This window comes from Littorina saxatilis, linkage group LG14 (genome assembly GCF_037325665.1).
Source record: "Littorina saxatilis isolate snail1 linkage group LG14, US_GU_Lsax_2.0, whole genome shotgun sequence".
NCBI lineage: Eukaryota > Metazoa > Mollusca > Gastropoda > Littorinimorpha > Littorinidae > Littorina > Littorina saxatilis.
In genome coordinates, this window is record NC_090258.1 from 10,107,645 (window position 1) to 10,122,747 (window position 15,103).

The following is a 15,103-nucleotide window of genomic DNA, read 5'->3' on the forward strand; positions in this document are numbered from 1 at the left end:
TATGAAAACCTGCAAGGAAGAGTTTGAGGTGGTTGTATGCATGTTCCTGTGATTAGGAGACTGACGCAATATATATAGCTTCGTTGCTTGATAGGTAGTAGTAGTAGTAGTAGTAGTAGAAGTAGTAGTATGTTGCTTTTTGGGTCCAGCGGACCATATAGGCCAAATCAGGACCCCAGTAGTAGTAGTAGTGGTAATAGTAGTGGTAATAGTAGTAGTAGTAGTAATAGTAGTAGTAGTAATAGTAGAAGTAGCAGTAGAAGTAGTAGTAGAAGTAGATGTTATGGTAGTAGTAGCCAATCGGATGAACAGACAAAGGTAAGATTAGGCTGCAAGGCATTCAGTGCTAGAGCTATCAGAACACAAGACAAACTTGCACAATGTTGCGGCTACCAGAACTCCATTTTTAACAAGAACACACATAAAAAAGCTTTTAAATTAAAAAAAAGTTCTTGTTTGGATCGTGTCTTGTTTTAAATATATATTTCATTAAATATGTAAAATTTTCTTCTTTTTATCAGATGAATTGCCACCCTTGAGTTTTGTGTGTGAAAAATTATCAGGAAAAAGATTTCCACTTCAAAGCATTGCAATGAAGAACATAAGGGAGACAACCAACGCATGAAGAGATCTTAATTACTTTTTATTTGAGGAGCTGCAACATTATCTAAGTTAAACGAAACCATAGCACTGACCGCCTTGTAGCCTAGAGGGAAATGATGTAGGGAGAGAAATATGGAATGGACAAGCAAGGAAGACAGATAAATAGAGGAACTATACAAACAATTCAAAGAGTGAGTGTGTGTGTGTGTGTGTGTGTGTGTGTGTGTGAGTGTGTGTGTGTGTGTGGGTGGGTGTATGCTTTAATTGTGTGTGTGTTTTTGTGTTTGTGTGCTTGCGTGCTTGTGTGCGTGCGTGCGCGCATGTGTGTTTGTGTGTGTATTAGAGAAAAGAAGAGACAGAGAAAGAGATAGAGAGATAGTGTGTGTGTGAGAGAGAGAGAGAGAGAGAGAGAGAAAGAGAGAAAGAGAGAGGACAGAGAGAGAGAGAGAGAGAGCGCGCGAGAGAGAATTAAGGCGAACGGGACATCGAATAGAGTAATGTATTTGTATAAATTAGAAACAGGGATAGCCTACACCGACAGGAATGCTGAATGCGTGACAACACAAACACTGCCACGCTCCTCAAAATGCATGACAAAGCAGGCTTTATTCATTCCCACCAAGAATATCAGCACCATTACCGCAAATTTTAACAACAAGCAAACGCAAAAATAAGCCCACTTACCTTCATTCAAAGAAGTACAGAAAGTTTCAGTGCGTTCTTTACGCCATCAAGGTAAAAACGTTCGGTAAACATGCTCCTACCTGCCTTTATCTATCGTGTCCTTAGTTAACACAGCAATGAACGACTGACACATTTGTGTAATCACAGTCATGGGAATAGCCACCTGGTAACTAATCTTAATGAAACATTTAGAAGCTGTATTGCTCACACTTAATCCTTATCGATTCATATAAAGTTGGCGTACGAATTAAACGTGTTTGAGTTTGTTTAAGGGCAATGTGTACTGCGTGTATTTTGTTGGTTGCTGTTAGCTGTACATACGAATTTCACATTTGATTTAGTGTGTGACGATCACAGTTAGAAGCGTTATCGCTTTAGACTGCGTATCTTGAGTAAATACTTTGTGATGTTTCCTTCACACATTAATTCAAGCAGTCTATTGTAGTATACATTACTTGTAACACCATAATTTTGACTGAAAACAACAATTGGTCCAAGTTGCCCGGCAGGACAACTATCATATGTACCCTCTGTTGGCTTTGAACACCAACGTTCAATTATATTGTTTGCAATTTTTTCGACAGTTTTCTATTTTGAACAACTTCTTTGATTTGTAGTTTTTGGTTTGTTTGCTGTTGTCTTGTATTGTTTTGTTTTGTCATGAAGATGAGTACGAGGGTGTACGTACCAGATTTAAATAGAGCAGTGCACTTAACGTTAAGCCCGCTACTAACTACAGCCGAACCACGCCAAACTAGTTCGGCGACGTAATCAAATCAGGGGATTCCCCTATTTTTGGGTTGCAGCGGTATGGTTCGCGGTTCGCCGATATCGATACAACTGACTTTTCATTGGTTGAATATTTGTGTATCTTCACCCTTGAAGAGTTACAATACTGACGGCTATAATGCTGTCAACCGATCACGAGTCTTCTCACGTGATATTTTTTGATCATATGACCGGTATCGCCGATACATTTTGCCGTTAGTTAGTACACCGAACCAGGCACGGTGTAACGTTCGCCGACCTAGTTCGGCTTGGTTCGGCTGTAGTTAGTAGCGGGCTTTACTTGAGCGTAGAAGGCCCAACCAACATGTACATCATTGTCATGCGATTTTAAATGTTGTTTTATTATTAGTTTTACTTTTTCTTTGGTTAATTCTTTTGATTTTCGTTTGTGTTTATTGCAACTCTATGACCTTATATTTGATCTGACGTAAAAAGTATGGATCGTACACGACCCACGCCATCGGAATAAGGATAAACACGGTAAACGGACTGTGTAGATCAATTTACATCATCATTTATTTGTTTGTTTACAAAGATCTTCCTTTGGAAAACGGTCGATAGGAAGGTTATGTGGTGTTTGAGGATTACATGAAGTCTCAATCAAATACTTTGAATAGTTTCAGAAAAACAGACACTGTTGTGAGGCCCTGGGTCGTCGGTCAGGTTCTGTCTTATGAGTGTGACAGTTTTAAGGTGGAGGTTAAGTCAACTAATACGTACGAAAGTCACAGTTTTCAATGAGCGCTTCTGGGGTGATAACTCCTGTGATCTTGCCGCGAGGTGGCGCCAGTTACCAGCCGAAAGAAAGAAGGGGCATAACCTCACCAGAACCGACCATTGTCTGTTTACCGTATAAAATGCACGACTTACACACGAACTGTTACCCAACCGATATGCTATTTGGGACCAAAGCAAGTTTCTTTTCCTTTCTCGTGTGATCTTGCCGCGAGGTGGCGCCAGTTACCAGCCGAAAGAAAGAAGGGGCATAACCTCACCAGAACCGACCATTGTCTGTTTACCGTATAAAATGCACGACTTACACACGAACTGTTACCCAACCGATATGCTATTTGGGACCAAAGCAAGTTTCTTTTCCTTTCTCGTGTGATCTTGCCGCGAGGTGGCGCCAGTTACCAGCCGAAAGAAAGAAGGGGCATAACCTCACCAGAACCGCCCATTGCATCGTGCATCTTTGTTTCGTGACCAGTACGCTTTATGTTGGTACCGTTGTATTCCTAAGACTCTGCACTGTCCTGTGATATGAGGCTCACTGTGTATAACTGGATCGAACACGTAATAGTCGCGAATGAATGACTGAAGTAATCAGTATTGTTTTCGACTAAGGTACATACTGTGACTAATTAAAACCTTGAGATGAGGAGGGTATCACCGCAACAGTTGGTCTAGATCCTTATGTACCCGTGTTCGCATGTTTGATTTTGATTATCTGCTAGAGGAAGTGTCACGTTTCAATATATCACATAAGGCGATTATGAAACGGTTAGTTACTTCTAACTAACTAACCACACCACGATCCACTCTCGCAGTCATACAATTTAATAGAGACAACAAAAGTATAAGTTTCAGACGCCTGTTTATGTAAAAACTCGCCACCTCCCTCGAGACTTCACTCAAAATATGTTCTTTTTACGTTCACAAGACGTAAAAAACTAATGGTCACTGACAAAATGCCAGTTAGAATAGAAAATTATAGTAACACGCTGATCCCGTGTAAAGATAAGAAAATACGACTGTTTTTCTTCAAAAGTTCATGCAGGTGTCACACACCCCACGTCGTCCCTACTCGAGTATAATCACAGATAACATAAAGACAACGGTGGTCAACGGGGTGCGTAAGACATGGTGCACTTAGCTTTCTTTCGCCACTGGGTGGACGTCCTGTAATTAGTCTTTTAGCCTCCACAACTGCTCCGTCGAATGAAGTGCTGGTTTAGCGTAGTGACGAAGCAGGGAACAGTGGAGGCATCAGGCGCCGCACCCAGTCGCTGGTTAACGGGTTAGCCGGTTCGCTGGTTAGCTGGTTAGCCGGTTCGCTGGTTAGCCGGTGTGCTGGTTAGCGTGTCCCCGCAGAAGGCAGCCCGAACGGAAGTTAGGAAAACGAAGGCTGCAAACAGAAAAGCATCGGTGCACTAAACATGTCAGCTACCCCTCACCCTCCACCTTTAAACATGTCATCTTTACATATCTCATCGAGCACGTGGGCCTGCACAAAATTAATGGACTTTCCACAACAACAAAACAGCCGTCTTTTCGTCTTTCTCTCCCTATCTGCAAAAACCATATACAGATTAGTATTTTAGCGTCACAGAGAGCAAATTATGCGCTAACCTGGAGAGAACAACAGAGAGTATTTCATTCCACAAACACAGACTCGTCAACAGCGTTAAATAATGATTTATTACCTCAAACAGCCTATGAGTGTAGCACTCTCATGGAAGCAAAACCCGCTTCCTCCCTGGAATGGCCTCTGTTCGTCAACAGTGACAACAACATCCAGAAACCCCTTGTCGAATACTTATGCGAAAAACCATCGCACGACGAAGGAAAGATTTGACGACTCGTCCTCAGCAAAACATGTGCAGTGAGAAGGTGATAACTCGTTGAAGATCCTCCAGAGTGCCGAATACTCTATTCGGTGAAATCCATCATACTCTAGGAACCCCTGTATCGATCTTTTCTCTTCTGCTGCTGGGTGTCAAGTGCGAAAATCCTTGTCTCAGACAGACAACCTTGAGAATAACACGTGACTGACCTTGTCACATAACAAGTTCAGCTATCGACAATTCTGCCTCGCCAAGCAAAATTATCCCCGTGAAAAGCGTGCAAAACAGAAATCTCGTGCTTGTTTGGCGCTGTCAGCAGAATTCGCATCCGGTGACAGAAAACAGACGCTTTCTGTCGCACTGGATCAAGAGAGGGCACCCCACCGAGTGACCTTTTCTTGATCCCTGTCACCTAATCGTGACACACCTCCCCTCTTCAAGACGAAACCTCGGTTTCGCTCCCAGTCATGTTCTCCTCTACAGCCCGAGAGAGAAAATCAGCTCCAACATTGTTGGTGCCTGGAATGACGCGTACCGTGAATTGGTACGGTTGGAGGATCAACGCCCAGCGCATAAGTCTGGCGTTTGCCAACCTTGCAACCTGAAGATATTGCAGAGGTTGATGGTCCGTCTCCAGACAGAAAGGTCGTCCGTACAGGTACGCTTCGAACTTCTGGATGCCCCAGACAATGGCGAGACACTCGCGTTCAACCGTTGCATATGCTGCCTCGGCCGAGGTCAGCTTACGGCTGGCGAAGCAAACAGGGTGCAAAAACCCCTCTGTCTCCTGAAGCAACACTGCCCCAAGTCCTTTCCCTGAAGCGTCTGTCCTCAGCACGAAGTCCTTGTTCAGGTCTGGTAGCCGGAGTATAGGCTGACTGGTGAGTCGCCTCTTCAAGGTGTTGAATGCGGAGCTGCATTCCTCAGTCCACACTACAACGGTCGGTTGTAGTTTCTTGGTAAGGTTGGTCAGTGGTAGTGCGATTTCGGCGAAGTGCGGGATGAAGCGTCTGTAGAAGCTGGCAAGGCCCAGGAAAGACCTGACTTCTTTCTTAGTGCGCGGTGGCTCCGCCTCCCGAATCTTCTGGATCTTGTCGTCCTCTGGAACGAGCAGTCCCTCGCCGACAACGTGACCCAGGAAAGACAATTCCCGAAATCCCAAGTAGCACTTGGACGGTTTAGCTCCCAGATTTCCGTCCTTCAACCTTCCGAACACGTCGCGCAGGGCGTCGAGATGTTCAGTCCATGTCTCAGTCGCGATCAGCACATCGTCGATGAAACTGCTGATGTCCTCGCGCTTCAACGGTTCCAAAAGTTTCCTCATCATGCGAGTGAAGACGGCACCTGCATTCTGTAGTCCAAAAGGCATGACTGTCCACTGGAACTGGCCGAATGGAGTGGTGAATGCAGTCTTTGGGCGATCTTCCTCGGCAACCGGAATTTGCCAGTATCCCTTGGTGAGGTCCAGTTTGGAAAAATACTTAGCCTTGGCCAAGTGACTGAAGAGGTAGTCCACATCAGGCATGGGTTCCGCGTCAAACGCCGTAATCTTGTTCAGCTTCCGGTAGTCGACGCAGAACCTGACGCGTCCATCCTTCTTCTTCACGAGTACAATCGGTGAACTGTAGGGAGAGTTCGCTGGCTCGATGACGCCCAACTTCGTCATGTCGGCGATTTCCTTCCTGACCACCTCCTTCTGGGCATGAGGCATGGGATACTGCTTCGTCCTCACTGGCTGTTTCTCCAGCAAGTCGAAGGTAAACTCCTCTAGATGTGTCTGAAGTGGTATGTCAGTAAGGACCCGTGCTGCATCCTTCAGGATCTCTTGCAGGTCCGCCTGCTGGTCGTCCCCAAGATCAGGTGAGATGTGCACGTCCGTGTGATCCTCACTAGCCTCCAGCGGACAAACTGGTACACGTCCTCCTCCCTGTTCCTCCGTTGTCTCGTCCATCACGACGGCAACTGTCTCTGTCACTTTGTCCTTTTCCCCGTAGGCAGTCCTCTCGATGTAGGCGCGCAGCAGGTTGGCGTGATACAGGCGTGCTTTCCCGTTCATGACGATCCTGTAGTCGTTCTGGCCCACCTTCGCTGTCACCTCAAAAGGTCCTTGCCACTGCAGTTGTAGCTTGTTGTGTTTGACAGGTAGAAGTAGCAACACCCGTTCTCCGATCTTGAAGCTGCGCGGCCGTGCCTTGCGGTCGAATCCTCGCGCGTAACGCTGTGCTGCTCTTCCCAGGTTCTCTTGAGCCAGTTTGCAGGTCTCCTCAATCCTGTTCCTGAGTTCTACGATGTAGGTCGCTGTCGTCTGCACCTCCTCGTCAGCTTCTTCGTCCGTCCAAGCCTGACGCAGGATAACCATGGGACCGCGTACCTGTCTGCCGTACAACAGCTCGAATGGGGAAAAACCCAAGCTCTCCTGAGGAACCTCGCGGTATGCAAAAAGCAATGCTGGGATGTACCTGTCCCACGTGCGTGGTTTCTCCTGAGCCAGTTTCCTCAGCATGGTTTTCAGGGTACCATTAAACCTTTCCACCAGTCCGTTGCACTGAGCATGGTAAGGAGTGGTGAAGTGCTGCTCCAGTGATAGCAGTCGTGCTGCCACCGCCATCACTCCTCCCGTGAACTGCGTGCCTCTGTCGGTGAGTACCTCTGATGGAATTCACAGCCGGGACCACATGGTAACCAGTGCTTCAGCTACTCGCGTAGCCTCGATCGATTTCAGAGGGATCGCCTCTGGGTATCGAGTGGCGTAGTCCACCATGGTCAAGATGAATCTGTTTCCGTCCTCAGACGCAGGCAAGATGGGCCCGATGATGTCAACTGCCACCCGACGAAAGGGTTCGTCGATGAGCGGCATTTTCTCTAAGGGGACCTTCCTCACCCTTCCTTTGGCAACCACCTTCTGGCACTTATCACATGACGCACAGAAACGTCGGACATCCGTGCAGATGCCTGGCCAATAGAAGTGGCGCCACACACGGTCCGTGGTCTTCTTGGTGCCAAGATGACCTCCCAGAATCGAATCGTGTGCCGTTGCCATGACACCCTCGCGAAACTCGCGAGGCACGACAACCTGTTTGAAAGCACCTTCTTTGTTGCTAAACTCACGGTAGAGCAACTTCTTCTCCCTGAGGAACTTTGACCTCCCATGCTTCCCGCTCAGCTTCACCTTCCCCGACTTCGCGTGCTCCCGAGGAGTAGCTAAGGTCGGGTCAGAATCCTGAGCCTTCGCGAGAAGCGCGGGGGTCACGTTCCCCAGGGCAGCTCGCGCAGCAGGTAGGGGTTTGAGAGGTTTGCCCTCTCGCTCCGCCTGTGCCCGCGTGAGAACTGAAATGACGTTGGGAGACCGATAAACGGGAACCTCCCTGGTGACGCCGTCCACAAACTGGACACGGTTCCCAATGAGCAGGTCGCATGGAGGATCGTCCATGACGACGGCCACAATGGTCCCCGTGAACAACGGTGTTACGACCTTGATCACCGCCGTGTTCAGGTCGTAAGCGTGAGATGCCTCGGCCATTCTCACTCTTATGCTGTCTCCTGTGTAGGCCATAGCTGGAACCAGACTCGCCCGTACCACTATCATGTCTGCCCCGGTGTCCCGCAGACCTTCGCCCTTCACTCCGTTGACATAAACGTTGCAGTGGGGCTGGAAGTGTTTCCTGGAGCACGGAACGCAGAGTTGTGGAATTGTGCATGAGCTCGTGACGTCCCTGAGCTCCTCACTGCCCACAAAATGTACGCCCTTCTGGTCAGCCTGTCTCTTATGGCAGTCTTTCTTCACGTGGCCCCGCTTGTTACAGTAGAAACACTGGATGTCAGTTCTGGAACTTGATCCCTTGTGTCCCTGATCGTCCTTCCCGTCCTTGGGTCCTGAAGAACCTGAATTTCCTGATTTTCCCGGCCGTGAGCCTGAAGATTTGCCGGAGATCGCCTGGGCGTCCTCGTGTACTCTGATCCAGTCGGCTGCCTCCTGAGTAGTCTTTGGCTGGTGCTCCTGCACGAAGGTCACCACCTCAGGTCGCAGGCTGGACATCAGTTGTTCCATGACAATGAGGTCGGCAAGGTCGTCGACGTTCCAGTTCTTCTCGGCCATCTCCACCCAGCGCCGCAGGTAAAGATTCAGACGTGCCACAAACTGATGACTCAGCTCGCCGCTCAGTCTTTTGCAGTTCCGTAGTCGTCGTCGGTACGCTTCGGCTGTCAAGTTGAAACGCTGGAGTAGCGCCTTCTTCAGAGCTTGATAGTTCCTCGCCTCGTCGTCCTCCAAAGCGTTGTACAGTTGCAAAGCGCGTCCTTTTAAACAAGTGCTGAGGCGGCTAGCCCACGTGGCCTCTTCCCACTTCTGGTCAGATGCAATACGCTCAAACCTGCGTAGAAAGTCGTCGAGCTCGTCTTTGTCATCGTCGAACGTCGGCAGTCTTGTACGGTCCGCAACAAACGTCGGCGCGCTAGCCTGAGTAGGTGTACCCTTCTCGGCCTGTAGCCTAGCTAGCTCTAGATGGTGCTCGCGTTCGGCCTGTTTGTCCTGTCTGTCACGTTCCTTTTCCTGTCTGTCACGTTCCTTTTCCTGTCTGTCACGTTCGGCCTGTCGTTCCCTTTCTTGTCTGTCAAGTTCGTCTTTCTTTTCCAGTCTGTCACGTTCAGCCTGTTCTTTCTCTTTCCGTTCTTGTCGGTCTCGTTCGTCTCTCCTTTCTTGTCTATCAAGTTCGCCCTTCTTGTCCTGTCTGTCACGTTCGGCCTGTCGTTCCTGTCTGTCATTTTCTTCTTTTCTCGTCTGTCGCTCTATGTCTTCCTTGCGTTCTAACTCCTTGCGCTTAACCAAACTACGCGCTCTAGCGCGTGCATCTCGCTCTGTCTGCTCCTCACTACCAGGAGTTTCAAAAGTTATGCTCCTCGTAGGAGATCCCCCTGTAGCCATGGTTACTTTAGCAAAGCTTTATCACAAAGATAAGTCTAACGCAGCTAAAGCTAGAACACGCGGTGATGAAACGGATACAAAAATCCAGCAACCAGAAAATGCAGAAGAAAAATACAGACGGTGTAGAACAAAACGCGTAGCCTACTTTATGGCTGCTTTTTGCGGTAAAACAAAGTGTTTCCCACAGCCGTGGCCTACTTTATCGGCTGCTTTTTGCGGTGAAACAGAGTGTTTCCCACAGCCTGGTTAGGACAGAAGTCCTCGGACCCTTCCCCCCCAAATTCCAACAAAGTCAAAATATGGAGAAAAATCCAAGTAAAACAAGACGGTAGAAATGTAACCTGTTACAGAATGCGAAACAACAATGTAGAGAACACTGAGTAAAACGAATAACAAATCCGCTAACTCCGCTCAGCTCTCTGCAACGGAAAACTGAACGTACAACAACAAAGATTCACAAACAAAGGAAAGGGAAGTAATCACAGTTAGCGCATACAATAGCTCACAAATTACAATTTACATTTCCTGCAAGATGTGAATCGCTTAAGGTGTGGTATATGATCAAAACTGTACAAAAAAAGGGTAGCACCAAGCAGAAAATAAGTCGAGCACTGACGAGATTATCTGCTCTTAGTTATCCTTAATTGGTGGGTCTTTATCAGTTGGAAATTAACTGAGTAAATCCCGGCTTGGCACCCATGTGTCACGTTTCAATATATCACATAAGGCGATTATGAAACGGTTAGTTACTTCTAACTAACTAACCACACCACGATCCACTCTCGCAGTCATACAATTTAATAGAGACAACAAAAGTATAAGTTTCAGACGCCTGTTTATGTAAAAACTCGCCACCTCCCTCGAGACTTCACTCAAAATATGTTCTTTTTACGTTCACAAGACGTAAAAAACTAATGGTCACTGACAAAATGCCAGTTAGAATAGAAAATTATAGTAACACGCTGATCCCGTGTAAAGATAAGAAAATACGACTGTTTTTCTTCAAAAGTTCATGCAGGTGTCACACACCCCACGTCGTCCCTACTCGAGTATAATCACAGATAACATAAAGACAACGGTGGTCAACGGGGTGCGTAAGACATGGTGCACTTAGCTTTCTTTCGCCACTGGGTGGACGTCCTGTAATTAGTCTTTTAGCCTCCACAACTGCTCCGTCGAATGAAGTGCTGGTTTAGCGTAGTGACGAAGCAGGGAACAGTGGAGGCATCAGGCGCCGCACCCAGTCGCTGGTTAACGGGTTAGCCGGTTCGCTGGTTAGCTGGTTAGCCGGTTCGCTGGTTAGCCGGTGTGCTGGTTAGCGTGTCCCCGCAGAAGGCAGCCCGAACGGAAGTTAGGAAAACGAAGGCTGCAAACAGAAAAGCATCGGTGCACTAAACATGTCAGCTACCCCTCACCCTCCACCTTTAAACATGTCATCTTTACATATCTCATCGAGCACGTGGGCCTGCACAAAATTAATGGACTTTCCACAACAACAAAACAGCCGTCTTTTCGTCTTTCTCTCCCTATCTGCAAAAACCATATACAGATTAGTATTTTAGCGTCACAGAGAGCAAATTATGCGCTAACCTGGAGAGAACAACAGAGAGTATTTCATTCCACAAACACAGACTCGTCAACAGCATTAAATAATGATTTATTACCTCAAACAGCCTATGAATGTAGCACTCTCATGGAAGCAAAACCCGCTTCCTCCCTGGAATGGCCTCTGTTCGTCAACAGTGACAACAACATCCAGAAACCCCTTGTCGAATACTTATGCGAAAAACCATCGCACGACGAAGGAAAGATTTGACGACTCGTCCTCAGCAAAACATATGGCAGTGAGAAGGTGATAACTCGTTGAAGATCCTCTAGAGTGCCGAATATTCTATTCGGTGAAAACCATCATACTCTAGGAACCCCTGTATCGATCTTTTCTCTTCTGCTGCTGGGTGTCAAGTGCGAAAATCCTTGTCTCAGACAGACAACCTTGAGAATAACACGTGACTACCTTGTCACCTAACAAATTCAGCTATCGACAATTCTGCCTCGCCAAGCAAAATTATCCCCGTGAAAAGCGTGCAAAACAGAAATCTCGTGCTTGTTTGGCGCTGTCAGCAGAATTCGCATCCGGTGACAGAAAACAGACGCTTTCTGTCGCACTGGATCAAGAGAGGGAACCCCACCGAGTGACCTTTTCTTGATCCCTGTCACCTAATCGTGACAGGAAGTAGATATCAGCAAAATATTAATTATGGCCGCCATTTGCATTTCATATTTTCCCAAGTATCTACTAATCGTCCTAAACAACTTTTCTTCTGAGAATTGCATGATGCCGGTATGTGTGAGGACCAGTGATACGTTGGGCACGTTACACACACACACACACACACACACACACACACACACGCACGCACGTACGCACGCACACATACACACACAAACACACATACACACACACATATACACAAATACACACACACACACACTAACTCACTCAAACACTCCAACAAACAACCCAAAACAAAATAACCACACACAAATAACCAGAAAAGAATAAACGTGTGGGTAACTGTATTTAACTCACAATCATAGTTCAGCTACAGTTATATGACACAGACAGGTCATGTTCAGATGGGGATGCATCCGATCTGACATTCAAATTTGGTTTTATAGTTGTTAAGATTGCCCCCACATCCTCCATAGAAGAACTCCTCGCAGTCGTACTTCGTTTGGTTGAAGAACCAGCGGGGTAGACGTGCCTTGCACATCCCTTGTACGGGAAGTTCCTCGCAACCTGGGTGCCCTGAAATCATGGACACAATTAGTATTTTTGTAGGGTGGAAAAAATTTAAGAACATCGCGAATTTTCAAACTGGAAAAAATATGAAACCGGCTTTTCTGGGAAATCGGAAAGATGGGACTTTTGTCAAGCTGCGAAGTGGTGAATATGTTGCCAAGAAGTCGAATAATCAGGACAATCAAAATTAGACGAAAACTGCTCAGAGGAACAAATACAAAAACACACACATAAACGCAAATCCACATACGCACACACACACGCAAACACACACACACACACACAGATCCACATTCACACGCACAGAAACACACACACACACACACACACACACACACACACACACAAATCCACATCCACCCGTACACAAACACACACACAAACACACACGCACACACACACACAAATCCACATGCACACAAACACACACACAAACACACACACACACACACGCACACTCACACACACACACACACACACACACACACACACACTCACACACACTCTCTACCTCCGTCCACAACCAACGTTCAAGGAGCCCTTGTTTAAATCTCAAGAAAAAAAAGAAAAAACAAACAACAAACGCCAGTTGAATTATTTCCTTTCGCACAATGCAAAAACTAATCATACCCCCTGTAAGCTGGGCCGAGCAGTAATACCATGCAGCAAAAATACACAAGAAAAATAGGATCCTCATCTTGTGGAATGCACTGAACAGGCTGGAAATCTCCAAGTTTCTTTGTCACTAGTAGAACTATGTCCACGGAACTTTTTCCGCAGGAAAACTAAAAGAGTTAAAGGCAACGTTCTTCCTCTTAACATGATCATGCTCCCCGTTTTAGATCTAGCCAAGCCTGGGTAAGAACATCCCTTCACTTGGAAATAGACCAAAATTCAACATTTTGATAACTTTCTGTGCAGAATTGAAAATTTTTTGAATTTCATTTTTTTTTTTTTCATTACTTTATTGTCTCATCGCTGGGAAATTCGGGTCGCTTCCTCCCAGTGGAAAGCTAGCAGCAACGGAGTCGCGCTACCCAGGTGTCTGCGTGTTTAGGTGTATTCAGCCACCTGCACTTATGGCAGAATGACCAAGGTCTTTTACGTGCCATTGTGATGACACGGGGGTGGGACATGGCTTCCGTCTCTGGGTCTGCACATAAAGTTGACCCGTGTCCGTCCCGGCCCGAATTCATTTCGCACTAGTGCCTTTTGGTACTTAAATTCATTAAAAAAAAAACACGTTGCACAGAAAGCACCAACGCTGCCCCCTGTTTCTTACAGGCGAGAATAGGCGAGATTGGCGAGTGGGGCGAGGAAGTACCGTTTCTTGGGCACATCTCGCCGCGAGTGACGCTAGAATTCTCGCCTCGAACGCTAGGTAGCTTTGGGCTTGCTCGCTTGGCGAGAAAACATGGCGGCCACGCAGCTGCCCGATTGGCTATCCATGGTTTTTTTTTACCGACCAGTGCAGACGACCTTTTCGGAATCAACCAATGGTGTTTAATTCTTGCGTAGCTAGCCATTAAACCGTTTCATAGACAATCTCGCCTCCTAGCTTCGCGAGCGGCTTGCCGAAAGAATATCTCGCCTGAAAGAACACGCGTCTGGTGATTGTGTGCATGTCTCTAAGTGGAGGGATGGTCTTATTCCGTGTAAAAGCCAGGCCAGGTATCTGATGGTGGGGCGCATTGTGTACAAAAGCCAGGCCAGGTATCTGATGGTGGGGCGCATTGTGTACAAAAGCCAGGCCAGGTATCTGATGGTGGGGCGCATTGTGTACAAAAGCCAGGCCAGGTATCTGATGGTGGGGCGCATTGTGTACAAAAGCCAGGCCAGGTATCTGATGGTGGGGCGCATTGTGTACAAAAGCCAGGCCAGGTATCTGATGGTGGGGCGCATTGTGTACAAAAGCCAGGCCAGGTATCTGATGGTGGGGCGCATTGTGTACAAAAGCCAGGCCAGGTATCTGATGGTGGGGCGCATTGTGTACAAAAGCCAGGCCAGGTATCTGATGGTGGGGCGCATTGTGTACAAAAGCCAGGCCAGGTATCTGATGGTGGGGCGCATTGTGTACAAAAGCCAGGCCAGGTATCTGATGGTGGGGCGCATTGTGTACAAAAGCCAGGCCAGGTATCTGATGGTGGGGCGCATTGTGTACAAAAGCCAGGCCAGGTATCTGATGGTCGGGCGCATTGTGTACAAAAGCCAGGCCAGGTATCTGATGGTGGGGCGCATTGTGTACAAAAGCCAGGCCAGGTATCTGATGGTGGGGCGCATTGTGTACAAAAGCCAGGCCAGGTATCTGATGGTGGGGCGCATTGTGTACAAAAGCCAGGCCAGGTATCTGATGGTGGGGCGCATTGTGTACAAAAGCCAGGCCAGGTATCTGATGGTGGGGCGCATTGTGTACAAAAGCCAGGCCAGGTATCTGATGGTGGGGCGCATTGTGTACAAAAGCCAGGCCAGGTATCTGATGGTGGGGCGCATTGTGTACAAAAGCCAGGCCAGGTATCTGATGGTGGGGCGCATTGTGTACAAAAGCCAGGCCAGGTATCTGATGGTGGGGCGCATTGTGTACAAAAGCCAGGCCAGGTATCTGATGGTGGGGCGCATTGTGTACAAAAGCCAGGCCAGGTATCTGATGGTGGGGCGCATTATGTACAAAAGCCAGGCCAGGTATCTGATGGTGGGGCGCATTGTGTACAAAAGCCAGGCCAGGTATCTGATGGTCGGGCG

At 47.5% G+C, this 15,103-nt stretch overlaps 1 long non-coding RNA gene across 1 annotated transcript; it reads right to left on the reverse strand.

Moving 5' to 3' along the window:
* Nucleotides 1–12,123: 12,123 nt before the first annotated feature.
* LOC138946648 (uncharacterized) lies at nt 12,124–13,554 on the reverse strand. Its single transcript, XR_011449390.1, has 2 exons — nt 12,995–13,554; nt 12,124–12,370 (listed from the first exon to the last, which is right to left on the reverse strand). It is a non-coding gene; the product is annotated as an uncharacterized lncRNA (long non-coding RNA).
* Nucleotides 13,555–15,103: the final 1,549 nt, after the last annotated feature.